At 44.6% G+C, this 27,409-nt stretch overlaps 1 protein-coding gene and 1 long non-coding RNA gene across 4 annotated transcripts in view; one reads left to right on the forward strand and one right to left on the reverse strand.

Moving 5' to 3' along the window:
• The window catches only part of PLD1 (phospholipase D1), a 133,612-nt gene that overhangs the window by 4,030 nt on the left and 102,173 nt on the right, over positions 1-27,409 (forward strand). For 2 of the 3 annotated variants that reach the window (XR_014547956.1, XM_083613154.1), the window contains exon 1: positions 14,546-14,823. The exons of the other annotated variant lie outside the window; for it this stretch is intronic. The gene's annotated coding sequence lies outside the window, so the exon portion shown is untranslated. Of the gene's footprint in view, positions 1-14,545; positions 14,824-27,409 lie in introns of those variants that run through there. 3 annotated transcript variants of the gene reach the window in all.
• LOC310762481 lies at positions 21,814-24,253 on the reverse strand. The gene is made up of 2 exons (XR_014548008.1): positions 23,939-24,253; positions 21,814-22,595 (listed from the first exon to the last, which is right to left on the reverse strand). It is a non-coding gene; the product is annotated as an uncharacterized lncRNA (long non-coding RNA).

Below are 27,409 nucleotides of genomic sequence, written 5' to 3' on the forward strand. Positions count from 1 at the left end.
GTTCTACTGCAGTTCGGCTTCTATTAAAACATACACCGTTCGTCTTGCTGTTTGTGATAGCTGAAACAAACTAACAATGTAGTTCACTTCAGGGCATTTCAGTGGAAAGGAAACATCAAAAACAATGCAGAAACAACACAATTATTTACGTAATGTGCACAGTCTTAAAAAACAGAAATAGTTAATCTCACTCATATTAGCTTCTGTAATTCCCATTCCTGATCTCAAATGAACATGCAAATTGTGGCAATTTGTATTCCCATTTCTGACATAGTTCTCTGACATCTCTAACCTGGAGGGATGCAATTTCCAGGCCTTCTCTGGTAGATGCTATGCAGAGTTTATATTGTCGCTCGGGCTGCTGGGACAAAGAATCAAATAATGACTGATCCCACATTCTTGAAAATATATGTTGAATTTGTTGTTCCAGCAGGCCAAGGTGCAACCAGGGACCTCACAGAGCATCTTAAATTAAATATGCAATCTCTTTCTACTTGTCTATTTTGCTCGCATCTGTCTGTCCTTGGAGACAATGGCAGAGTGCACCTTTGGGGTGAGGTCAAGCTCTGTAGAGACCAATGCGGGAGAGACATGTTTTGTTGCAGCCAGGGAAGATGGAGGCGTCCGGTTGTGCTGCTGCAGAGGCACCATGGCGTTTCTTTTCCCTGTTCCCAGTAGAAGGGAGAAGTAAATCAGCAGGCTCTGTATTCGCCTTGGATCCAGTCTCGTGCTATCTAAGAGTACCGGGTGGCTTAGTCATGTAAATAGGTGTTCCCCATACTTAAGCAAATAGATTGTGCCTTAGATAAACACTTAGGCAAGAGGAGTTTTATTGTTTCCTCAGAGCCACACTGGAGAATGTTTCGCCCGATTATGAACTGCTTTATGACTTCCCATTCCAGGTGAATGCCAAGGTCTGGTGTGTGGCCTAGGTGCTGAGTTGGACACCTGTTGCAACTTGAAACATCTCCAGTTCACCAGTTAAGGGGGATAAGACACTTTTAGGCCCCATGCCCGGCACAGCTGACTCTTGCTGTAGATGTGTCCGTCCTGTGCCATGTGAAAAAACCATGGGCACAATTTCTGTCCAAAGTACGTTAGGCCTTTATCTTGGCACACCCACTTCTGCTACAGGCTCCACCTGCTTTTAGCGGTTGTCACCATATTACAACACCACACACACATCAAATAAAATATCCCACCTAGCTCGGAAGATGGTGTTTAGGCAATACATCAAAAACAGCAATCCAAATAACATAATTTCCTATTGAAGAGCTGTCATATGTTCTCTGCATCATCTCCTCTAAAGTGCGGCCTGTTATGTCTTTTTGGTGGAAATAATTCTGATTGCCAACAGAGAACTTCCTGCACAAGTTCTTTTGTACTGTTTGCAACATTGCATGTTATGTATTCAAGCCTGCGGATCAAAATAGCTCACAGCATTGTTCATCAGCCACTGACTGAAAAACCACTGACTTTTGCAATACATGAACACAATGGCGTAAGGTGTTGGAGGCTGCCTAACATTATCTAGTCATTAAGAGGCGTATAAAATATGAAGTAAGCTCTTGGAGACCTCACTGACTTGGCTTTTGTTACACTGTGCTTCATGGGCTGTTCATTAATCTCCATGAAATATTCAGAATGCACAGTACCTCAGAGTATTCCTGCACTGAAATATTAACCATTGGGACTATGTACTATGATATATATATATTTACTATAAAATAAGCATTTCTTCTCTTTCACAATAGATCTAGTGACCTGTCCTGAGACAGTAGTTCACTTTGCATCCAAATCTGTTAAGTCTCTTGATCTGGAAAGGGACTTGTATAAAAAAATCTGTCTAAGTAATCCGGGCATAGATAACGTGTGGTCTTCCAGATGTTGTTGGACTACAATTCCCACAAGTCCTGACTGTGTTGGCCATGGTGGTTGGGGCTGATGGGAGTTGGAGTCCAACAACATTTGGAGCGCCATAAATATATCATAGTTTGTATTCAACCCTTGAGGACGTGACACTTCCTTTTACTGCCTTGAAAATACCTGTTCCCCAATCCAGCACATCTCATGTGGAGGGGAACAAGTAGGTACCTGTTCTTCTACTGTGTGAGCCTCACGTCTTCCAGCCCTTCCTCACTGAGGTGGGATGGCATGTCCATGACATTTAGGATTTTATGCATCTAGTCCATGGAAGTGATCTTCGTGGCTGGACAGGGTTTTGAACTTGGGCATCTCCAGCCCAAGATGAAACACAGATGAATTATAAACTGTTGATGGGTAAAAGGATCTAGACACCTGATGTTTAGAGGCTTCACCTGCCTCTTTTATGATTTCACAGTAAGCTCACAGTAATTAGTACTCTGCCGATCGCTTGCATGCCACTCACATGGCAAGCCACGGGGAAGAAGTGGGAGAAAGATGTAGGAGTAAATATACCACAGGAGCTGACAAGCTACTCTTGGAAGTTTATTTACTTAGGTTTGTATCGCGTCCTGTTTCTAGGGCAGGTGATGCAAATGTTTACAAACCTAGGTTTTAACAAGCAAAAGGAGAAAAGGAAAGAGAGAGAGAAATGCTTGCCATAAAACAGAAGTGGGGAGTTGTGTGTTGTTGGATTACAACTCCCATCATCCCTCACCATTTTGACCCTCCTGCCTAAGACATCTGTTTGAAGCCCAGTAACATCTGGAGGGCCGCCGATTCCCCATCCCCAAGAACAGCCATGCAGGATCAGGCCAAAGTCCCATCTAGTCCAGCATCGTGTTCTCACAGTGGCCAGCCAGGGGCCCACGGGAAGCCCAAAAGCAGAGCCTGAGCACGACAGCGCTTCCTCTGCTCAAGATTCCCAGCAACCCATGTAATAATAATAATAATAATAATAATAATAATAATAATAATATTTTTTATTTATACCCCGCCCTCCCCAGCCAAGGCTGGGCTCAGGGCGGCTGACAAGCAATAATAAAAGCAAGTTGAATGAATACAACTTAAAAACAAGATTAAAATACAACATTAAAATATTAAAACATTAAAATATTAAAATACAGCCTCATCACAGGAGGAGAAAGGAAAAAGAAAGAGGGGGAGGGAATCAAATTGGCTCCAAGCCAAAGGCCAGGCGGAACAACTCTGTCTTACAGGCCCTGCGGAAAGAAATCAGATCCTGCAGGGCCCTGGTCTCATGAGGCAGAGCGTTCCACCAGGCCGGAGCCAGAGTTGAAAAGGCCCTGGCTCTGGTTGAAGCCAATCTAACTTCCTTAGGGCCCGGGACCACTAGGGCGTTGCTATTTATGGACCTTGAGGCTCTCCGTGGGGCATACCTGGAGAGGCGGTCCCTTAGGTACGAGGGTCCTAGAAACCTCAAACCTGGGAGGCAAGGCATAGCCATCCTGGCTTGTAGCTCTGCAATAAATCAACACAGAGGAGACAATAGAAGAAGGGGAGGAAAATGGAGGGAGGGCCAACGGCAGAAATCTATGCTATTATTTCATTCAAACGTATTTGGGATTAATCGCAGCATACAAAATGGGGCATACAGAGGAAGGATAGCCTGCTTCTAGTGCAGCTATTTTTTTTAATAATAATTTTTATTAAACACTTTCAACATACCAAATTATCCATCCAAATAATCAATTGCATTATTTCCCCCCCTTTCCCTCCACCTCTCCCCCCCCCCAAGGACTTCCCTCAGCTCCCCTCTCTGATTTCTTTGCACATATTGTTCTCTGCATGTTATAAAATTGTGCATATCCTTGCCTTATCTGTCATGTGTTCAACTAATAAATTTATGGATGTTTATTCAAAACCTGCCAAGGAGTCCAAGTCATTTTGCTGTCTTTTTAGATAGATTGAAAAAAGTTCCCATTCTTCCGTGAAGTCACGATTGTCCTTGTCACACAATTTATATGTCAATTTAGCCAGTTCCGCTTAGCTCATCAGTTTTTCTTGCCACTGTTCTTTCGTTGGGGTTTCCCTCGTTCTTCCATCCTTGCGCTAACAAAACTCTTGCCGCTGTTGTAGCATACATAAGTAAAATCTTTATTTTTCTTGGCAGGTCTTGTCCTACAATCCCTAACAAAAATGCTTCTGGTTTTTTTTTACAAATGTCATTTTAAACATTTTTTTTTCAATTTATTTCCCAATTTTTTTTAACTTCTCTACACTCCCACCACATCTGATAAAAAGTACCTTCATTTTCTTTACATTTCCAACATGTATTCGACCCGGTTTTATACATTTTTGCCATTTTTACTGGTGTAATATACCATCTGTACATCAAGAGTGGTACAGCTTTCAGTCCCCTCTCCACACCTACATTCCTTCCTAGGGAATTCCCTCTCCTCCCAGCCCACATGAGAGGCCAGGTTTCATTTATCCTGGGCAGGACCTAGATACTGTTCCATCCCTGTCACACTGTTGTGAGGCCTCTACACCCACAATCCAGGTCCTGGTGGCTTCTGCCACAGGGGCTGTAGAGCCTGGCAAGGCAAAGGAGGAAAGCAGCGCAAAAAATTCTTCAACGCATCGTTACAGGCCAGTGGCACACATAGCTCTAATTTCTGGCGAAGGAGAATGGCTGGGTCTGAGGGGCTGCTGCCCCCCAGAATCTGCCTCCTGTGGCGATGGTCTCACTCTGACAAATAACAGGGCCTGTTCTTCTTCAGATAGACATCTTTTAGTTCAGCATGAGCCTAAAAGCGAACACTTTGGATGTGACAAAATAGGCGTTTGAAAACAGTCACATCACACAGGCCACACTGATCTGTGTGGCCACTATTGGTTTTTACCTCCTTGTCGCGTGTACAGTGGCAAACCCACGCTTGTTTCTGTGCAATGTGCGGCAAAACAGGCCTTACTTAGTATTCATGCTCTGCTTATCAAACAGGTATTTAGATTACGTATGGCATTCCCATCGAGCACCTTATCTTTAAAGATACGCTTCTGCAGTCTGCAGGTCTCAACCTGTGTTAAGTCAATACATCAACTTGTGCTTTATCAGGTCCTGTCCATCTGATGAATCAGTCCACAACCATTATTTGGCCACGATACATCTTTCCCCTATATTTTTCCACAGGGCCACAAACTTACTATTCCGTTTGCACCTTAAATTCCAACAAGGATATCAAGCCTGCATTGTAAATCACACAACAGCTCTGTGAAAAGATTACGCTGAGAATTTAGGACTTTTCCAAGACCAGATAGTGAGCTTCATCACTCCGTAGAAATTTGGACCTGGGATTCCATCTCTTTAGTCCAACAAGCTAGTCACTACAGCCAAAAAAGAAAAAGAAAAAGAAAAAGAAAGAAAGGATGGTCTTTAACTTGATCTTCTCTTCCCTTTCAGTATCATATGGCAATGTTCTCCCTGATCTTCTTTTTCCTATGTGTTATTGCTGGTTGGAGTTTTATGTTTTGTTCTGTGCCATTTTTACTGGTGTAATATACCATCTGTACATCAAGAGTGGTACAGCTTTCAGTCTCCTCTCCACACCTACATTCCATGCCATCATTATGTTTTGTTTTGTGAATTATGCGCAAGGATGCTGCCACTAGGTGGCAGCCTAGTGATTTTGTGTAAGCAGAAAAGAATGCCATCCTTGTTTACAGAACAAAAAATTTTTTCCCCCTTCCAGTAGCACCTTAAAGACCAACTAAGTTAGTTCTTGGTATGAGCTTTCGTGTGCATGCACACTTCTTCAGATACCCTGAAACAGAAGTTGCCAGATCCTTCTATATAGTAAGAAGGTGGGGAGGGGTATTACTCAGAAGGGTGGTGGGAATGGGTGGTTGGCAGATAGCTGTGATGAGCCTGTTGACGACTCTTAACGACTGCAATAGGTCTTACAGGAAAAAGCAAGGGGTGAGAAGGTGAAAAATGGCTTTGTCATGTATAATGAGATAAGAATCCAATGTCTTTGTTCAGACCAGGTCTCTCCATGGTTTTAAGTTTGGTAATGAGTTGCAATTCAGCAGCTTCTCTTTCCAGTCTATTTCTGAAATTCCTTTGTAGTAAAACAGCTACTTTGAGATTTTTCACCTTCTCACCCCTTGCTTTTTCCTGTAAGACCTATTGCAGTCGTTAAGAGTCGTCAACAGGCTCATCACAGCTATCTGCCAATCACCCATTCCCACCACCCTTCTGAGTAATACCCCTCCCCACCTTCTCACTATATAGAAGGATCTGGCAACTTCTGTTTCGGTGTATCTGAAGAAGTGTGCATGCACACGAAAGCTCATACCAAGAACTAACTTAGTTGGTCTTTAAGGTGCTACTGGAAGGAAAAAAAATTTTTGTTTTGACTATGGCAGACCAACATGGCTACCTATCTGTAACTTGTTTACAGAGGCAGTTTCCCTCTCAAGTTTATGTGATGCATTTATGTTAGGCCTTTAGCAGAAGGAGAGCTTATCTGGATCAAGCTTGAGGCTGAGGAGAGGAGGACAGCCTGAGGCACGTGTTGCTTTGGGTTCTGTAGAAGTGTTTGAGTTCACTCTTAACAGGAGAATTTTAGGGGCAAACCAGATATTCAATCTCCCAATGCCTGTTTAGTTAAAAGCCACAGGGAGGGGAGATTTGAACTGAATATGTGCCAATAGAGGAGGGGTATTTTATTTTTTAAAAACCTCTTTATCTCAGGGCCATTAGTCAGTGACAGAATCTGTGTATTGAATGCAGGTGGTTGCAGGTTCAATCACTCATATAGTACAATCGTAGATTCTTAAGAGTTGGAAGGGACCCAAGGGTCATCTAGTCCAACCCTCTGCAATGCAGGAATCTCAGCTAAAGCATCCATGACACATGGCCACCCAACCTCTGCTAAAAAACCTCCACGGAAGGAGAGACCACCACTTCCCTAGGGAGTCCGTTCCACGCTCAAACAGCTCTTACCATTAAAAAGTTCTTCCTTTCTTGTATATTGAATCTATTGGTTCGAGTTCTACCCTCTGGACCAGGAGGAAACAAACTTGCTTCATCCTCCGCTTGACAGCCCTTGAGATATTTGAAGATGGCTATCATATCTCCTCTCAGTCTCCTCTTCTCCAGGCTTAACACACCCAGCTTCCTCATAAGGCTTGGTTTCCAGACCCTTGAACATCTTGGTTGCCCTCCTCTGCACATGTTCCAGATTGTCAATATCCTTCTTGAACTGTGGTGCCCAGAACTGGACACAGGACCTGATGAAGGCAGAATAGAGTGACTTCCCTTGATTGAATAGAATAGCATTAGTGCTTCTTTTCTTTCTTTTTGCTGTTTTGTCTCATGTTGACTCATGTTAAGCTTGTTGTCCACCCCTCCCTGAGTGCTGTGGGCCACTAAAACCCCTAGATCCTTTTCACATGTACTACTGGCATAGGTAAAGGGACACTTGACCATTAGGTCCAGTCATGACCGACTCTGGGATTGCGGCGCTCATCTCGCTTTATTGGCCAAGGGAGCTGGCATACAGCTTCCGGGTCATGTGGCCAGCATGACTAAACCACTTCTGGTGAACCAGAGCAGCGCACAGAAACGCCGTTTACCTTCCCGCCGGAGCGATACCGATTTATCTACTTGCACTTTGACGTGCTTTCGAACTGCTAGGTGGGCAGGAGCAGGGACCAAACAACAGGAGCTCACCCCGTCGCAGGGATTCGAACTTCCGACCTTCTGATTGGCAAGTCCTGGGCTCACTACTGGTATAGCTAGTTTTAAAAATAATATCAAGTAGCAGGTGGCATGGAAGATCTCTGCCTGCGGCTCCGAAGAGAGGGGTCAGAATAGAGCAGGGGTCTCCAACGTGGCACCCACGGGCGCCAGTGTGCCCACCAATACCTCTTGCGGTGCCCGTGAAAGGTCTCAGTAAATATCTCTTCAGAAATCCACAATACGTGAGAGACCACTTCCTGTTCCTGTTCCTGTTTGCACTGGCCCAGCCTCTCATACATTGAACATGACCTCTTAAATAGTCTCAAGATTGGACACCCACCCACCCTTCCTTCTGTCATGAGCAGAAGAGAGGGGCAGAGAACGTCTCTATGTCAGCAGGCATGGTGGTGGCTGATATTTGCAGCTTTCTAACTGGCTGATGGAGGTAAAAGTCAGGTTATAAACCCCAAGAAGCATACATAACTCCAAAACACTAGGGGGAGGAGTGTCTGAGTGTTATTCAACTATGTTTACTCAGAGTAGACCTGTTGAAATTAACAAACATGGCCAAGTTAGGCCTATTTGTTTCAATCGGTCCACGCTGAGTAAAACTCAGTTGTATATGACCTTCTGTCTTTTTTCTCTTCTGTTTCTGATAGCTTTGGTTTGCACGTCGCTTTGGGTTGCCTTGGGCAAGTTAACAAATTTAATAAATAATAATAATTCTAGCTTTGGGTGGAAGAGGGTTGATTTAAGCCAGGGAAATGGTGACATATTGCCACCCGTCCCTGAGTGTTGTTGTCCAGTTCTAACACTTCTCCCCTCACAATCAGATGCTTTTAACATAAGGGTGTCCTACGTAGTCTGGATTTCAGAGATGGACATTTGGGGATGAATCATGAAGGTCTAGGGATCCGTTTGTTGTGCAAATGGCTGCATTGCTAACTACAGATTTATCTAATGGGTTTTGGCCTGTGTGCAAATGTCTTGCTTGTGGCTTTGGTGCATGCTGTCCCCTTTCTTTCATTAGAAGAATGCCTAGGAGAAAAAAATTAAAAAGGAAACTTTTCACTAGGTGACCGAAAGGCACTGTATGAGGCAGGAAACAAAATATTCAATGGAACATTAATAAATCTCCCAGCAGCCTTCCTTTGTCTATTTCCCGTGCTTTATGAATGGCTCTTGGATGTCTCACTGTGACTTTTTGTCTAGATGGAGCTTGTGATCCCCAGCATACCTATTTGGAAGTTTTATTTATTTATTATTTACTTAAATTCCAACAAACCGCGCTTCGAGATAAAATAGCATAAGGAGGTACACAGACTAAAAATCACACCTAGCGCAATAAAAGCATCAGCCGTATCTGTAAGAGCTGATTGGCCAAGAATCTCAGTTTTGAAAGTCCTGTTTGAGTAATAATACAGTTTTCAGGAGACATTTAGGGGGCAAGATCTGCTGGGATGGGCAGCTTAGAATGTAGTGTCTGGCTCAGCTCAGTCAAAGATACATGGGCTTAAAGGTAAAGGTGTCAGATCTGCGTGACGGGGGTGAGCTCCCGTGGCTCTGTCCCAGCTTCTTCCAACCTAGCAGCTGAAAGCATACCAGTGCAAGTAGATAAATAGGTACTGCTACGGCGGGAAGGTAAACGGCGTTTCCGTGCGCTCTGGCTTCCATCACAGTGTTCCGTTGCACCAGAAGCGGCTTAGTCATGCTGGCCACATGACCCAGAAAGTTGTCTGTGGACAAACGCCAGCTCCCTGAATGCGAGATGAGCGCCGCAACTCCGTAGTCGCCTTTGACTGGACTTAACCATCCAGGGTTCCTTTACCTTTCTTTATTTTATATATCGGCTAAATTTGCTAAACTGGGGAAAGGGGTGTTAGTGGGGGCAGGAGCAGAGTGGGGAGACTTAGACCGGATCCTAAGCCCATTCAGGATGGAGCACCATTTTAAAGGTTTGTTTTCCCTCTGCTAGCTGTCTGGCTGCTGAACGGGGTTTGAATCTGGTGCAGGCTCTACACTGGCTTAACATCCAGCTTCTTGTGCATAGGATTGTTCCCTTAAAAAATGAGCAGGGATGGCTCCTGCCGAAGCCCTATTGGCAAGGAGTTCCACAGGGCAAGGCCTGCCCCAGGGAAAGGCCAGTCATAGCTGGGATTACCAGAAATGCCCCATCAAAAGACCTCAGTGATTGAAGTGGAGCATAAAGAATCAGGCAGTCCTTAAGGCACTTAGTTAAGGGCCTTGTTCCATCAAAATCAAAGCGATGAGTTTTCCGGAGTAACCAGGAAATGACATGTCTGACGCAATATGTAATATTTGTTGGCTTGGAAGCTTCAATGCTCGTTGATTTGCCATGTCGTCAATGGGCAAATTACTTTGCAAAGTGCAAGAGGAATTTGCAATCTAAAATTAAAACACAGAGGAGACAACGGAGGAAGGGAGGTGGAAATGATGGAAGTGGTAAATGGGGAAAGAATAAATATGCATTTGGTTTAATTAAGCATACTCAGGTTTATGGTTTGGGGACTGCAGAGTTCAAGAGGATGTGGTTCCATTTAATTGTGCTTAAAGATGGCAACTTCAGGTCTATTGTCCTTATGAACTGGGCATTCCTCTGTTTCTGGTTCAGTCCCTGACTCTTCCTTATTAGCCTTGTCAGGCAAGTATGTTTAAAGGTGGGGCTGCTATATTTCTAGTTTCTAGTTATACTAACCGGTGCCAGTTTTCACCATTAGCTACCCAAGCTTCTCACCTTTCATTTCTTTTTTTCTTTTTTAAAAATGTCTCTAGCCCTTAGAGTGGCACTATTCTGTCCCATTATGTTGTGGCAAATGAATATATAATAATATAAATTCAAAATGAAATGAGGAAGTCCCTCCTGCAGAAAACGAGTAAATCATTCCCTAAACAGGGCTGCCTTCAGATGTCTTCTAAAAGTCAGATAGTTGTTTATTTCCTTGACATCTGATGGGAGGGCGTTCCACAAGGCGGGGGCCACTACTGAGAAGGCCCTCTGCCTGGTTCTCTGTAACCTCACTTGTCGCAGGGAGGGAATTGCTAGAAGGCCATCGGAGCTGGACCTCAGTGTCTGGGCAGAATGATGTAGGTGGAGGTATACTGGGCCGAGGCTGCTTAGGGCTTTAAAAGTCAGCACCAACACTTTGAATTGTGCTCAGAAACGTACTGGGAGCCAATGTAGGTCTTTCAGGACCGGTATTATATGGTATCGGCGGCCTCTCCCAGTCACCAGTCTAGCTGCCACATTCTGGATTAGTTGTAGTTTCCAGATCACCTTCAAAGGTAGCCCCACGTAGAGCGCGTTGCAGTAGTCCAAGCGGGAGATAACTAGAGCATTCACCACTCTGGCGAGACAGTCTGTGGGCAGGTAGGGTCTCAGCCTGCATACCAGATGGAGCTGGTAGACAGCTGTCCTGGATACAGAATTGACCTGCGCCTCCATGGACAGCTGTGAGTCCAAAATGACTCCCCGGCTGCGCACCTGGTCCTTCAGGGGCACAGTTACCCCATTCAGTACCAGGGAGTCCTCCACACCTGCCTGCCCCCTGTCCCCCAAAAAGAGTACTTCTGTCAGGATTCAACCTCAGTCTGTTACTGTGGCAGTAACATGAGAAGAGAAGACTCCCTGGAAAAGACCCTGATGTTGGGAAAGATGGAGGGCACAAGGAGAAGGGGACGACAGAGGACGAGATGGTTGGACAGTCTTCTCGAAGCTACCAGCATGAGTTTGACCAAACTGCGGGAGGCAGTGGAAGACAGGAGTGCCTGGCGTGCTCTGGTCCATGGGGTCATAAAGAGCCAGACACGACTAAACAACTAAACAAAAAAACAACAACAAACAATGGTGGGGAAAATACAAGAATGCAGAGCTGAGATTGAGGATGCATCTAAACGGTATTTTATTTGCAAATGAGTCTTCTGAGATAATGTAAATGGTTATTTGGCAACCAGGTTCTTTTGCATATTGGCTTTCCCCCCAGGAAAGGGTAAATCTGAATTAAATCAGGGTTGTGGAGATACAGACAGGTATTTTGATTCCAGTGATGTTATGCCACTGCTCCAAAAGTCTTTCATGCGCAAAGAGCTTCTGACTACAATCAGAAGGGTAGCGGGGGGGAGTTAGCATTTAAAGGTGAATCTGTCTCATTAACACTTCCTGGAACAATGGAGTCAAAATACAGTCCCAAATTTTCCATTGCAATTCTCCAACCAAGTATTGTGTACAAAAACACATGCACTAGGTAGAGTATGCTTAAAAGCTGTTATTATTATTGATTTCATTTATGAATAGCTTCCCATGAGGCAACCCAAAGGGATTTGCAATTTGATAACATGTTTAAAGAATATACAAAACAAATTTTAAGAAGCAATTATAGATACAAAAACAGTTTGAAACAACAACAGAACTTACATAAAACCAATTCAGATCCAAGATGGATACATACTGGAATTAGTGAAGGTAATGTACAAAAATGCATTACATTAGGGTAAATTCCTTGCAAAGATATGCATACTGCACACAAAATGTTTACATTAGGAGAAATTTGCAATGAAATGTTGGTGAATTTTCACAAGGACTTAAAAGAATAAATTCACAAACTGATGTGGAAATGTGTAAAACTGCACCGAAGGTTGAAAAAAGAAACTGAGAGAAACCGATTTTGCCTACAACAAAAACCGACAAAAAATCATCAGTCTCTTTAAGTGTGAATTATTACACATTTTTGCATGCAATTTTGTCTAATACATTTTTTTTGCCCTGCTTTAGTGCATTTCTGCTTGTTATTTCCACCAAACCTGTTTGCTCTTATGCACACTTTACCACAACGTTTTTGTATACGTTGTTTCGCTGCAGAAGTGCATTGCGAGATTAGGAGAAATGCGAATTATAAAGGGCGACTGCGTTTCAGTACTTGTACTGTTTCGAAACCGAATGATACATGTTTGCCTTTAAATGCAAGCCGAACCAAAGTTCTTTCCCATCCCTATCTCAGACTGTCAATCATGATGACTGGGGTTGACACAAGTTGGAGTCCAATGACATCTGGAGGGTGGTGGGTTCTCCCGCCCCCCAGCCTTTGCAGTAACAATGAGTAGGCAAGAAATATGGCTGTATCTTTTTTTGAGAGGGCATACTTGTGGTCTGAAATGAGGGGAGGGAGTAGGAGTCACGCTCCCCTCAGTTTCTAAATTTATTGTTGTTGTTCTGTATTAATTTTACATAGTGCTTGTATACCAGAATGGCTTCCATGTGGTTTGCAACGCTAAAGCAATATTTAATATTTAAAACAACTTGTTGGAAGACAGGGGAGGCCTGACCAGGTGGGCGGGGTATAAATTATTTATTTATTTATTATTTTAACTGCTTGTTTTCCCCCTGCCAGACTTTGGCTAGCTCAGCCAACTTTATCCCCACTGCTGAACAGAGTTTAGATCTTATGTACTTTATGCAGGCTTAACTTACACTGGCTTTTCCTACACTAGCTAAAGGTAAAGGGACCCCTGACCATTAGGTCCAGTCGTGGCCGACTCTGGGGTTGCGGCGTTCATCTCATTTTATTGGCCAAGGGAGCCGGCATACAGCTTCCGGGTCATGTGGCCAGCATGACTAAGCCGCTTCTGGTGAACCAGAGCAGCGCATGGAAACGCTGTTTACCTTCCCGCTGGGACGGTACCTATTTATCTATTTCCACTTCATGCTTTCGAACTGCTAGGTTGGTAGGAGCAGGGACCGAGCAACGGGAGCTCATCCCGTTGCGGGGATTCAAACCGCCGACCTTCTGATCGACAAGTCTTAGGCCCTGTGGTTTAACCCACAGCGCCACCCGTGTCCCCCTACTTGTGTGTTAAGATTGCTCCCTAAGACACTGTAAGTGTTCTTGCTTAATAGAGGGAACAGAACAGGGAAACCCAGAAAGATAATAGGACAGTACGAACAGCAGTAAAAAGCCTTTCAACCTGTTAATGCAGACATTTCAGCTATTAGAATTAAAACTCTTATTTCAGACTTTCGTAGTGGTCTGGGTGTCGTGGACTATGGGTTTTCTACCTGTCATGGAAGCAGCTGTTGAGAGAGGAAGCGAGGCTCAAGCATTGCTATTGAAGTCTGCTAGATCTTAGTGAAAGTTGCTTTCTGGAAATGCTCCAATCCTATGCACACTTTGTTTTGGATGAATTTGCAGTGAATGGGGTTTGCTATACAATTGCTGAGGGTTGCAGCCTAAATAAGAACTCCTAGCACAATAATAATGATCCCTGCTATATGCGTGATTGTGTTAAGAATGATATGAATTCTGTACCCAAATTGTGACTCTGTTGCTTTGTCGAGGGAAGAGTCGAGCAGCCACCGTAATGAAGAATTGCATCAAGTCCTTTTCTAGGTTTCTCCCACCTCTTTGCATTTGCAATTGGGGTAATAAACACTGACTGTTTAAATGGCTATGATAGACACACCTGGTTTTACAACAGCGGCATGTGATCTGTAGGAACCGACACTGAACAAGCATTTAAAATTATAGCCTTTTTCACTGCGAACTGCTTGACTTTAAAGAGGGTTAAAATGCAGTGGAATGAATAACATATTCCCCATCACGCTGCAGCTGTCTTCAAAGGGATGCACAATGCAATTCATTTGCATTGTAAACAAGCTGTAGAATCTTGCGCTTTGTGGGTCACAAATACCTTGAAGAGATGTGGGTAACAATTGCAGATGAATATATCTCCGATGAAGTTCATCTACCTGCACCGTTTTAAAAAATAATAATGTTCCCCTGGGTTTTGAGAGAGAGTTTCTAGTGGCAAAACACAGAGGGCTTAATAAGCTCATTCAGACTGTGGCTTTTCCTCTCTGCCTCCCTCCCATTCGAATTGGCTCCAAGGGGAGTGGCTTCCCTTTGATCAGCTCGACTTCATAGGCTGAAGGATCTCGTGGGCTGGATTTTCCCTTAAACTGCCTCTGTGGAACAAGCTCAAGATCTCTGAGCTAAAGAAGCAGTTAGCTAGAAGCCTTTTCCCAGTTTCTGAAGAGACCCTGGGTGTTCAATTGCCTTTTCCTGAACACCGGCATGGTCATTTAACTTAACACTGAAGGAGAGCACTTGGCTATTCTTTTTTAAAAGGAGAAAAAACACACCAGAAGGACAATGGGTCGCTTTCCTCCCTCGGGGCACAAGGTTAGTACACTTCAAACTTCTACGCGTATATGTCAACTGTCCGTGTTGATTCTCTCAACTTGTTGCCAGGCTGTCATGGAGCTGGTGACAGCCCTAGGCAGTCGAGGCTTCAGCTTCCTGCCTGCTAACAAGGGGAGAAGGATGACTTTATATAGGGTATTTTTTAATTTTTGCAGAACAGGAGGGGTTGCTTTCAATATAAACGATGGCAGGGATCTGGCTGTTAAAGGATTAAAAATGGACGTTTCCTCTGGAAAGCTATCTGTCGCCTTCAGTTTTGGCATGTACAATTTAAAATGACTTTTCTTGCCGGGTTTCACTTTGCTTTTGATTTGGCTTTGCTCCCAACACACTGAGCACCCCAGAAGTTTGGAAGGGGAACGATCAACTCCTTTGCAAGGGGCTGGCCTCTTAAAAGATTATGTAATGGGCTTATTAGAAGCTATGTAGTGCCTGAACGTATAGATCCGAAACTTCTGTAGATTTCAGATGGCAAATGGGCAAAGACGGATAGCTCTTAATGAAATAAACTTTTCTGAGAAACCCTCAAAGATCTTTGCCAGGCAAAGAGAGCCGGTACTTCTCTTTCTCTCGTCTCGTCACTAGAGTGGGCAGCCACAGTACAATGTTTGATAGTCATCCTTATTGGTTTAACCAGCAGTCATTTTGTTGTAACCACAACTTGCTCCTGTGAAGAAGAAAATGTGCAAATTTGTGTTGATTCCTCAGGTCCAAGTGCTAGCAAGCTCAAGCCCAGAATGGATGGAGAAATTATACTACCTCTTGGGAATCCTGGTCCCCTGCTTGCAGGATCCTCTTAGGCAATTGGTTAGCCACTGTGAGAACAGGATACTGGACCAGATGGGACTTTGGTCTGATCCTGCAGGGCTTTTCTTATGTCCTTAAGTGCATGGAGCAGAAGGTCCAAAGGCCTGGAAGGGGGACAATCTGGCATCATAGAGAGAGGGCCTAGTGGCCTTCTTGGTGAGAGCCAATGTTGTTGTTGTTGTTTACAAATTCTTCCCTTGAGGCATCCCGAAGCAATTTAAAATAATAGGTATGTATAAAGAGATCAATATCAACTTGTGCAAAACAGGTGCATCTAAAAGGATTGCATATGTAAAGACAATATATTAAAACGACAGCAGTGAGTGCATAAAATCAATTCAAAGACAGATGCCAACTGGGAAGAAGATATTGATGGGCTCTCGACAGGAACGTCTTTAACAGGTGCCAAAAAGACCATAGGGATGTGCGTTGAGAGGGAGTTCACAGGACAGGTGCTGCCAGACTGAAAGCATGATTCCGACACTGCGCAGAATGGACCTCCTGATAGGGTGGTCTCTGCAGGACACTCTAGTAGTTAGAGACCTGGGTTCAGATGCTCACCCAGCCACGAAGCACATTCAGTCACCTTGGAGACTTCAGCCTCACCTACCTCATGGCTGATAACAGGGTAAAAGAGGCGAACATGGAGAAGGACCATAGAAACTACCCCTTGCATCTTGTTGGTATAAAGACTGGCTATTGAGGCAGATGAGACTGTCAAGGCTGAGAGACGGTTCTAGATCTTAGGTCTATATAAACAGGCAATGACATAGGGTTGGATATCTAGGATTACTGGGGTGATTCAGGTCTGTGGTGCTAGTGACCTGGCTTAAACGGCCTCGGGTTTCTTCCACCACAGTGTTATAGGCATCATGAAATGGTGTCTTCCCTGAAAGTCTCCCAGGTGTGAGCACAGTGTTGACACTATGAGATATGTAGGTGTGTTTTCAAACCTGCTATGGACACCCTAAGGATTCTTTTCTGCAAGTTGCTGTCTGTCCATGCATCTGACTTGCCAGCAGACCTGGTTCATTAGTGCAATTCTTGGGAGCAAGGCCTGGGACTTACTCCTGTGTAAAACTGGTGTGTGTGTGTGTGTGTGTGTGAGAGAGAGAGAGAGAGAGAGAGAGAGAGAGAGAGAGAGACAGACACAGACACAGATGAGAGAGAGAGAGAGAATGTGCACACACAAATGCTTATACAAAAAATATATTGGGATTAGTTTTGTAATTATTTGGAAAGTGAGCAGAGTCCTAGCTTCCTAGCTAGCACATTTACCTCAGGAAGAGTTCCATGAATGGCCAGTTCTAGCATAAACACTTCAAGTGCATGTGATCAGGGGCAGTTGGTACAAAAGGGTAGCATCCTATTAGTGAGGATGTAGTGATTACAAGGGACGCGGGTGGTGCTGTGGGTTAAACCACAGAGCCTAGGACTTGCCGATCAGAAGGTCAGTGGTTCGAATCCCCGCGATGGAGTGAGCTCCCGTTGCTCGGTCCCTGCTCCTGCCAACCTTGCAGTTCGAAAGCACATCAAGTGCAAGTAGATAAATAGGTACCGCTCCGGCGGGAAGGAAAACGGCGTTTCCGTGCGCTGCTCTGGTTTGCCAGAAGTGGCTTAGTCATGCTGGCCACATGACCCGGAAGCTGTACACCGGCTCCCTCGGCCAATAAAGCGAGATGAGCGCCACAACCCCAGAGGCGGCCACGACTGGACCTAATGGTCAGGGGTCCCTTTACCTTTACCTTTTAGTGATTACAAACATGGGCATTTGAAGCAATAAAACAGGGGGGAACCAATGTGTTTTTAGCTTTTATCAGCTCTTCATCAGGGGAAAAATAGATGCAAACTGTTTCTCATGGGATCCCTGCAGGAGTTCCACACTCTGAGCATCAAACATGTGGGAATTGAGCCAGAGTTAATTGGCTCTGCAGAGAGTTAGCTAAGATAACAGGGAATCTATTTTTATTTTTTAAAAAGAAATTCTCAGAAAATAATCCCTTAAGCATTTTTGTCTCCTCTGGTGCCTCCCACGTTGCACAGGGAGCAATGCTCTTATTAAATTACTTGCATGCCATTCCTTTAATAGAACTTTTGAAGGAAAAAAAGGGAGTCTAAGTGTCAGCCTCACTTTTATCTCTTGTTTATTGCTGGAGTGAAGTGAACCTGGAATTTCTCTAGATAACCAGGGAACAGCCCAAGTGTGCCAAGGTAACCTAGGGGACTTTTAGGTCACTAAGACTGCCTTCAGGCTTGCTTGGCAGGAAATCTCTGAAGAGGAGCTTCCCAGGTGTGAACTTGGACCCTTCTGTTTGCCAGTTACCTGTTTTACCACTGAGTTCCAAACCCCCAGTCAGTAAGCTGAAATGGCCTTGTTACCTACTAGACGTGTAATTTTTGCTCTTTGAGGTGGGAATTGTTCTGTTAATGGATTCCAGTCTGTTGTTGTTGTTTTTTAAAGTGTTCCTGCTCACTAGGGCCTAGGGTAGCACCAGTCCAGGTTTTGCATAAAACTGAGGAGCTCTAGACCTGAGAGCAGTTGCAAAGACAGATTTCTAATGGGTCTTTCTCTTTTTTATTTATTTTTATTTTATATATATAATTATAATATATAATATAATTTTTAACATGTCAATTCCAACAATCATTTAACATAACTTCTTATCTTATACAATATTTTAGACTTCCGTCAACAACCTCTGAAGATTTTCTGTTCTTTATCACTTGTTCTGCATTTCTTAATTTCTCTATTACTATTAATTTCTCTATTACTTAACTAATAATTCTTTTCAATATTTCACAGAGTCCTCCTGACAGAACTTCTTGTAGTCCTACTAGTGCAATCTGTTTCTAATGGGTCTTTCTCCTGTCTGATGTTAGAATTTGTTCTCAAGTAAGGTGTTTTAGTCCACCACTCTTCGTGTAAATATTACATATTTCATAGAATCATAGAGTTGGAAGGGACCTTGAAGATCTTCTGGTCCAACCCCCCCTGCAATGCAGGAATCTTAAGCTAGAGCATCCATGACAGATGGCTATCCAGCCTCTACTTAAAAACCTCCAAGGAAGGAGAATCCATCACCTTGTGTGAGAGTCCATTCCATTGTTGAATAGCTCTTAGTGTCAGAAAGTTTTTTTCTGATGTTTGGTCATAATAATAATAATAATAATAATAATAATAATAATAATAATAATTTATTTGTACCCCGCCCATCTGGCTGGGTTTCCCCAGCCACTCTGGGCGGCTTCCAACAAAGATTAAAAATAAATTAAAATGTCACAATATTAAAAACTTCCGTGAACAGGGCTGCCTTCAGATGTCTTCTGAATGTCAGATAGTTGTTTACTTCCTTGACATCTGAAGGGAGGGCATTCCACAGGGCAGGTGCCACTACCAAGAAGGCCCTCTGCCTGGTTCCCTGTAACCTCACTGCGAGAAGGCCCTCGGCGCTGGACCTCAGTGTCCGGGCAGAACGATGGGGGTGGGGACGCTCCTTCAGGTATACTGGGCCGAGACCGTTTAGGGCTTTAAAAGTGAGCACCAACACTTTGAATTATGCTCGGAAACGTACTGGGAGCCAATGTAGGTCTTTCAATACGGGTGTTATGTGGTCTCAGCGGCCGCCCCCAGTCACCAGTCTAGCTGCCGCATTCTGGATTAGTTGTAGTTTCCGCCCCACGTAGAGCGCATTGCAGTAGTCCAAGCGGGAGATAACTAGAGCATGCACCACTCTGGCGAGACAGTCCGCGGGCAGGTAGGGTCTCTCCTTTCTTGCAACTTGAAGCCATTGGTACAGACCTATCCTCTGGAGCCGGAAAAAACAACAACAAGCTTACAGGACCAGTGGTCCTGCTAGCTAGGGATGATGGGAGTTGTAGTCCAAAAACAGCGGAAGACCCAAGATACACCTCTGCAAATAGACTGCACCATTTGTAACAACAACAGCAGCAGCAACAGTGCTTACTGGTACTTCTTTTGCTCAGCTTGAGAGAGTGCGTATGAAGAGGCATATTTCAAACTCGATGGTTCTGAGGGAATGTTGGCTTTGCAGACCCTTGAATTAAGAAAATTATGTTGTGAAATAAATGCATGAAAGTTGAATTTGTGCCCTTGAGAGCAGCGGCCTTTATTTATTGATTTTAGGGATTTATAGTCTCCTTCAACAAGTTCCCAGGGTGGCTTACAAAAACATTAAAATAAAAAAAAATGCAATATAAATCCATTCATGTTGTTACGGTGTGATGAATGCACAGGTGAAAAATCACAAAACATTGCCCAGCCATGCACAGAGCTGGTGGTTAATTAGATATAGATAGATAGATAAATAGATAGATAGAAGATAGATAGATAGAAGATCGATAGATAGATAGATAGATGATAGATAGATAGATAGATAGATAGATAGATAGATGTAATGTTACGGTTAAAACATTGTGTTGTGCTAGCACATTTCAATTTGGAATATTTTTTGAGCCTCCACCTTAAGCTTAGAACATCTGCATTCTTTCCGTCTCATCTGTCTTACTCATTGAATATAGTTTTTGAACTGGATTTCAGTGAAGCTAATGTATTTTGACTCTTCCCCCCGGATCACTTGAAGCCATATAACATGATGAGCAGTTGTAAACTAAAGTTAACAAACCGTAGCTTATCCTAAAAAAACCCAGAATAGGTGTAGCTGCTGATGCAGAAGAACCCGTCTTTGCAAAATGCTGTAGAGCACAGTGTCCCTTTCGCTTCAGGGGTGGGTGGGTTCAAGGATTTGTGAGGTCCACAAGGAATGTCCTTCACTAGTGAGTGACCCAGCAGGGTTTCCTCCTCTTTCTACTGTCCTGTATGTGACAGGATTTGCCACTGGGTGTATGCTTGACAGCCAACCCTAGTCCCTGGCCCCCCTATGAGGAACAGTTGCAGTATTTGACAGGTGACATGATAGACGTTTATACAATTATGTATGGCATAGAGGAAATGGATAGGGGACGCGGGTGGCACTGTGGTCTAAACCACCGAGCCTCTTGTGCTTGCCGATTGGAAGGTCGGCAGTTCGAATCCCTGCGAAGGGGTGAGTTCCCGTTGCTCTGTCCCAACTCCTGCCAACCTAGCAGTTCGAAAGCACGCCAGTGCAAGTAGATAAATAGGTACCGCTCCAGCGGGAAGGTAAACAGCATTTCTGTGCGCTTTGGCTTCAGTCATGGTGTTCCATTGCGCCAGAAGCGGTTTAGTCATGCTGGCCACATGACCTGGAAAGCTGTGGACAAATGCCGGCTCCCTCGGCCTGAAAGCGAGATGAGCGCCGCAACCCCATAGTCGCCTTAGACTGGACTTAACCATCCAGGGGTCCTTTACCTTTTTACCTTTTACTAGGAGTTGAATGAGTTCTTCGTTTTGTCCCAGATGCCTCTGTAGTTGTACTTGCATTTGAGCCTCTCTTTCTTAGAACTTCTTAAAATGCTCTCAAACATTTGGTCAGTAGGGAGTCTAGTGAATTGCCCTGAGACTGTCCTCTTTGAGGAAGGAGACTGTTGCTCATACAAGGACCCTGGAAAGAAGGCATTCAGGTTGCAGCATTTCCGTCTGGCTGCATGCACACAACACCTTTCAAGCACATTCACAGCACATCCACCCCAAAACGATTTGGCACGTTAGTTTGTTAGGGGTTGCTTGGAATTGCAGTTCTCTGAGGGGTAAACAACAGCAACCAGACTCCTTTGAGGGAATGAATGTGCTTCAAATGTGCTTTAAAGGTACAGTGGTACCTCGGGTTAGATACGCTTCAGGTAACATACGCTTCAGGTAACATATGCTTCAGGTTACAGACTCCGCTAACCCAGAAATAGTACCTCAGGTTAAGAACTTTGCTTCAGGATGAGAACAGAAATCGTGCTCCGGCAGCGCGGCGGCAGCGGGAGGCCCCATTAGCTAAAGTGGTGCTTCAGGTTAAGAACAGTTTCAGGTTAAGAACGGACCTCCAAAACGAATTAAGTACTTAACCTGAGGTACCACTGTATAGTGCATACAAAGCCCAAGTCCAGGCTGTTCAGATCCAACAACAGTTTATAGAACAGCAAACACGAGAAAAAGAAAGATGGCTACAACCAACCAACAGGATTTGCGGAGATGTACACAGAGAAAGATGTAAATAATCGAGACCACGCAGTCTGTGAGAGTCTGCAGCTAAGCTCAGAGCTTGCTGAATCCTGAGGTTTAATTTCTGGGAAAGCTGTGTCTTAATATTTGGAGGGACCAGTTCCTGCAGTTTCTGCAGCAGCAGAAGAAGAAGATAATGGATTCTGCTCAACTGGGCTGAAGGTGACTGACTTTGAAGAGAGAACAGATGTCTGATGTCATTCTGAGAAAGCCACTTGACAATCCTGAGATACCATCAGGAGCTTGAACCACCTTCTTTTACTATCAGTTGTCAACACTGGCTAGTGACGATATTCTTTTATATACATATTTGCTGACGGGTTGGGGTGGGCGGGCAGAAAGCGTTAACTTCTGCTGAAATGATGCCCATACCTTAACCTGGGAAGGAAGTTGGCGTCTTTCAAGCTCCCCGTTTTACCAGTGCTTGCAAAACTGGATTGTAACTCTTTGTGTACAGTATTTATGTGTATCTCTTCGAGCAAAATCCGAGTTTATTGTATATTTGTTCCTCTTTATATGTGGGTGGAAAAGAAAGAAAATGATCTCACTTGCGTCACCCAGTATAGAAACAAAAATATGTGGCCAAGAATTGTGAGTGAGCTACAGCTGGCCACAGGTGGATCAGAATTCAAAGCCCAAGCTGATCCATATCTCAGGGCTGAAAGTGGGGATCACCTTGCATTAGGAGGCAGGAGCGCAATGTGTCAATGAATTTTTCTGCCTTTTTTGTAGCAAGACGTTTGCACCAGGACTTAAGGCTATGGCATTCCCTTCCTGGGGGACTCCAGTAAGCACCCTGTACTTTAAGCAGGGTGGATAAAAATAAGCGATTAAAAAAAATAAAAAATAAATCGAATTTTTAAAATAAAATGCTTTTGGAGGAAAAATCTTTCTAAAGATAGTTTTCTGTTTAAGGAAATAAGGATTTGTTTTAAGTTTTTCATGTGCGCTAAAACTCAGTTTTTTTTAAAAAAAATTGTTGAACCACATTAGTTAACGAACATGGATACATATGCTATAATATTATTGTTTTAGTTAAATAAATTGTTTAGATTGTTATTAAGGAAATGATTATTTTTCTCCTTCCAATTAAGTACAGCAGAAAAGTCCAAATATAAACAGTCAACTTATTAAACCTCACAATAATTTCATAATTATCTGTCTATGTATTTCTAATAGTATAACCAAATCAGTAATTTTTGATAGAACTGTAAAAACTACTCTGAAAATTTATTATTGTCTCAGGAGGTACAAATGATGTAGGTTCATGAGCCGAATTGAATTTCTCACCCATCTCTAAACACTCCATTCCAAATTACATGTTTTGAATTTATATAGTATTTGGTAGTTGAGTATTCATAGGCAAGTTTATAAAATTCCCACTGAGACCTTCAGACATCTGTAAATGGGGATATTCCTTTCGTACATTATAAACCTGTGGCTAATTAGGCTCTAGAATTCAACCTGTTCCTTCTTCAAATTTTTCTTTCCTCCTTTCATTTTTTCTTGAAGACATTTTTCTATTCCCAGGAGCTTTACAGTCTAACGGGCCCAATCCTCTCCTCTTTTTAGAACTAATTTAACACAATTCAGGCATGGAGACAGTTGATTTCATTTCTGTGTGTTGTTCCCATGAGTATCACTAGCTTAAATATAAAATATAATTCATTATGATTGGGGAAGAGGGAGAGGTTATTTCACTGCATTTCCCCCCACCAGAGTTCCACACCTGAACTTCAATCCCAAATCCAGGAGCAGCGGCTGGGAGGGGAGAGGAGTAAAGTACTTTGGAAAGCTGTTCTTCTCTGGAAGTCCAGTCATCATTACGAAAAATGAAAGATGCTATCTTGGAATAATTACAGTTATGAAATAGAGTTGAGTCATGAGTCCTCAGGCCTGCCTGTAAGTGTAAGGCACAGTAGACCTTGAAGACAGGCGTGCTTTGGTGTTACATGCATACAGTAGCGTACTCAATGTGGACTTCGGGATAGAGCCCTCACAGAGTGCTTTTTGCCTGGTTAAAATGTGTCTTTGGAATGCAGCTGTGGCGTTTGCCCGTTCGTTTAGAAAATGTTTGTACAGGGGAGAGAGAAAGGGTTAAAAATGTAGACCAATAGGAAAGCCGGAGGCGGAGCCTACCTGTTTATAAAAGGGCTTCGCCCGAGGTTTGAGTTAGTTGTTGGTGGGTAGTTGTTTGGTTTTAGTGGGTTGGTTGGTTGGGAAAGGCAGTTGGAAAAGCAGTTGGCAGGCAGTTGGAAATAGAGACAGTTGCTGCAGTGGGTTCTTGAGTGAGGGGAGGTAGAAGAGATAGGGAGAGAAAAATAAGACTAAGAAAGTAAAAAGTAACAACGTTTGGAATGCTGTTAAAGTTTGTTTGTGTCTGAAATAAACTACACTCTTCTTTTTTAATTTGAAAACCTGACTGAGACTGAAGTGATTTTACCAGGGAGGACCTGGTTGGCTACAGCGGATTAGCGGATTAGTGGTCTCACGGGTCAATAGTCTGTGAGACGACCGGGGGCTCCCGTACAAACGCCACAGCCGCAATACTTCTTGCTTGCCTGAGCAGATAGAGAAGAAGGAGGCAGTTCAGAATGACAAGAGGGGTTTGAGGGAGATCAAAGCTCAGAGGCAGATGAGGGGGAAAGCTGGGAAATAATGGGAGAGGAGGAAGAAGAAGAAGCACCAGAGGGGGAACAGCTGAAGGACACAGTGTCTTTAGAAAGCATTCCAGATGCCCCCGAAGAACCTGGTGGGCATTGAAAGTAGGAGAGCAGAGAGCTCAGAGGCAATCTCAGCACCCGAACTGATGACACATAATGGGAGGGGCTTCAAGTGGCTGCACGTCTAAGCCTCTCTCTGTGAATATTGAATAAAAAGCACTGGTAAGAACTTTCCTTGTCTTACCAGTTCCTGGCAATGTACTGTGGGGGGTTGGATCCTCTGACACCTGACAGCTAGGTGGGCCATTGGCCTGATCCTGCTACCTAATCTTACATTCTTATGTTCTGGAGGGAAGGGAGGTGGTGGGGAAGAAACGTGTAGAAGCCTTTGGCTTTTGCACGACTGCATTGCAGTCTAATGTACAAAAGCAAGATTCACATTCCTTGCTCCTCCCACTTTTGTCCCGCCCCCCTCCCGCCAGTATGTGGTCCTTAAGCGATTCCCCTGAAAGGAATGGGGGCTATCTTGCTGGGGGGGAAAGGACCTGCGTCCTTGTTGTAAGTACTGGCTGCAGGGGTTCAGCAAGGGTTGAATTACACATGAGCGGAGCCTCTGGGGCCAGTTTGGAGGTCCCCGCTGAGGCAAAAACAGCCGTGCCTTTGACCGGTATTCCACCTTGCGGCGGCGATCAATCATAGTGCCCAACAGATGTTCCATTTTCATTGCAGCTCTCATGTTGTGTCCCGTTGTGTCTGCCAGACTGCTGCCCCGAGCATACGTAATAATAAGTAAATCCTGTCAAACAAAATGGGCCTAAAGTCAATGTGTGTAGAAATAGGCTGTCAGAATGACGGATGGTGCTGCTAGGCCCCCCCAAGCTGAGTCTGTTCCTGTTATGAAGCTTGCCCAGCGACTTCTACTTCATTTTTTGCTGGACTCAGACCCTATCTTCACTATATATTTATAGCAGTATCATAACACTTTAAACAGTCATAAAGGTAAAGGTAATGGGACCCCTGACTATTAGGTCCAGTCGTGACCGACTCTGGGGTTGCGGCGCTCATCTCGCTTTATTGGCCAAGGGAGCCGGCGTACAGCTTCCGGGTCATGTGGCCAGCATGACAAAACCACTTCTGGCGAACCAGAGCAGCGCACGGAAATGCCGTTTACCTTCCCGGCGGAGCGGTACCTGTTTATCTACTTGCACTTTGACATGCTTTCGAACTGCTAGGTTGGCAGGAGCAGGGACCGAGCAGCGGGAGAGCAACGGGAGCTCACCCCATCGTGGGGATTCGAACCACCGACCTTCTGATTGGCAAGTGCTAGACTCTGTGGTTTAACCCACAGCGCCACCCGCCCCTTAAACAGTCATGGCTTCCCTCAAATAATCCTGGGGATTGAAGTTGGTTCAGTGTGCTAAGAGTTGCCAGGAGACTCCTGGTCCCCTCACAAGGTACAATTCCCAGAATCTCTGGGAAGAGGGATTCACTATTAAGCCACTGGCGTAGGAAGAGGAGTGTGGGGGTATTGCACCTCCGCTGGCAGCGCGATCCCAGTAGGGTGCCATCGTGGCTGTGCCCCCATCCATGCTGGGTGCCACGTCCCTGCAGACGGAGTGCCCCGCCCCCAGGATGCATACCATGCCCCCAGGATGTGCGCCACGCCTCCGGGATGTGTGTCAGCCCTGGACCTGCCTGCTCTCCACCCTCCGGTGGCAGAGCATGAAGCTCTGCCGCTGTATTAAGCCACCGTGAATTGTAGCACGGGGAATAGGCGTCGCCTAACGACTTGCCATTCCGACTTGAGATTCTGACTTGATGTATGGAAAAACTGTCTGACAGTAAGAGCTGTTTGATAGTGGAACAGACTCCCACAAGAGGTTGTGAACTCTCCTTCCTTGGAGGTTTTTAAGCAGAGGTTGGATGGCCGTGGATGCTTTAGCTGAGATTCCTGCATTGCAGGGGGTTGGACTAGATGATCCTTGGGTCCCTTCCAACTCTCGAGATTCTATGATTCTAACTCCTGGCATGACTAAGCTGCTTCTGGCGAACCAGAGCAGTGGACTGAAACGCCGTTTACCTTCTCACCGGAGCGGTACCTATTTATCTACTTGCACTTTGACGTGTTTTTGAACTGCTAGGTTGCCAGGAGCTGGGACCGAACAACGGGAGCTCACCCCGTCATGGGGATTTCAACCGCTGACCTTCTGATTGGCAAGCTCTAGGCTCAGTGGTTGAGACCACAGCGCCACCCGCATCCTAGTGTAGGCCTTTGGCTGTATGCAATCAATTGAATTGAATTGTTATTGTGGGCTCTCACCCCACACAGCAGCCATTAACTTTCTTTCCACATTCTCCCACCAAGTCACACATGTTCATCCAACTGGGGGCCATAAACAAGACCTGTGTGTGTGTGTCACCTTTGCATGTGCTCTCCACAGGAAGTAGCTCAGTATGGGAAGGGCTGTATGGCAGAAGTTTGTGTGCAGACAGACAGTACCAGCTTTATCCCCAGCACCTCCAAGTGGGATTGGAAACGTTCCTAGCTAAAAACTTGGAGTGCCAATTAGACATCACCCAGCCAGATGGACCAATGGTTGGACTCGGCGTTAAGGCAGTTTCCTATGTTCCTAGCAGGTTCCTGTGCACCGCCGAGCTACAGTGCTTCCCCAGAGCATCGTTTGAAAACCCTGCATAGTGAATGCCTGCATAGTTTGGCTTTGATTTTGTGAAACGATTGCATTGACACAGCAACAATGCACTCTTTGATACAGGAGGCTTAGGCGGCAAAGCTTGCCAAGTGCCGGCTTCTCTGCCTTATTTCCCTGCTAGTTTTGTGTCCCTTCTCCTGCAATGAGTGGAAAGAGAAAGACATGCGCACACACTGAAATATACTCGGAGTCGAGAGTGGATTTCATGCTCTTTATTCAGCTCATAGTGGTGAGGA

This window comes from Podarcis filfolensis, assembly GCF_964270895.1.
Source record: "Podarcis filfolensis genome assembly, chromosome: 5".
Classification (NCBI taxonomy): domain Eukaryota; kingdom Metazoa; phylum Chordata; class Lepidosauria; order Squamata; family Lacertidae; genus Podarcis; species Podarcis filfolensis.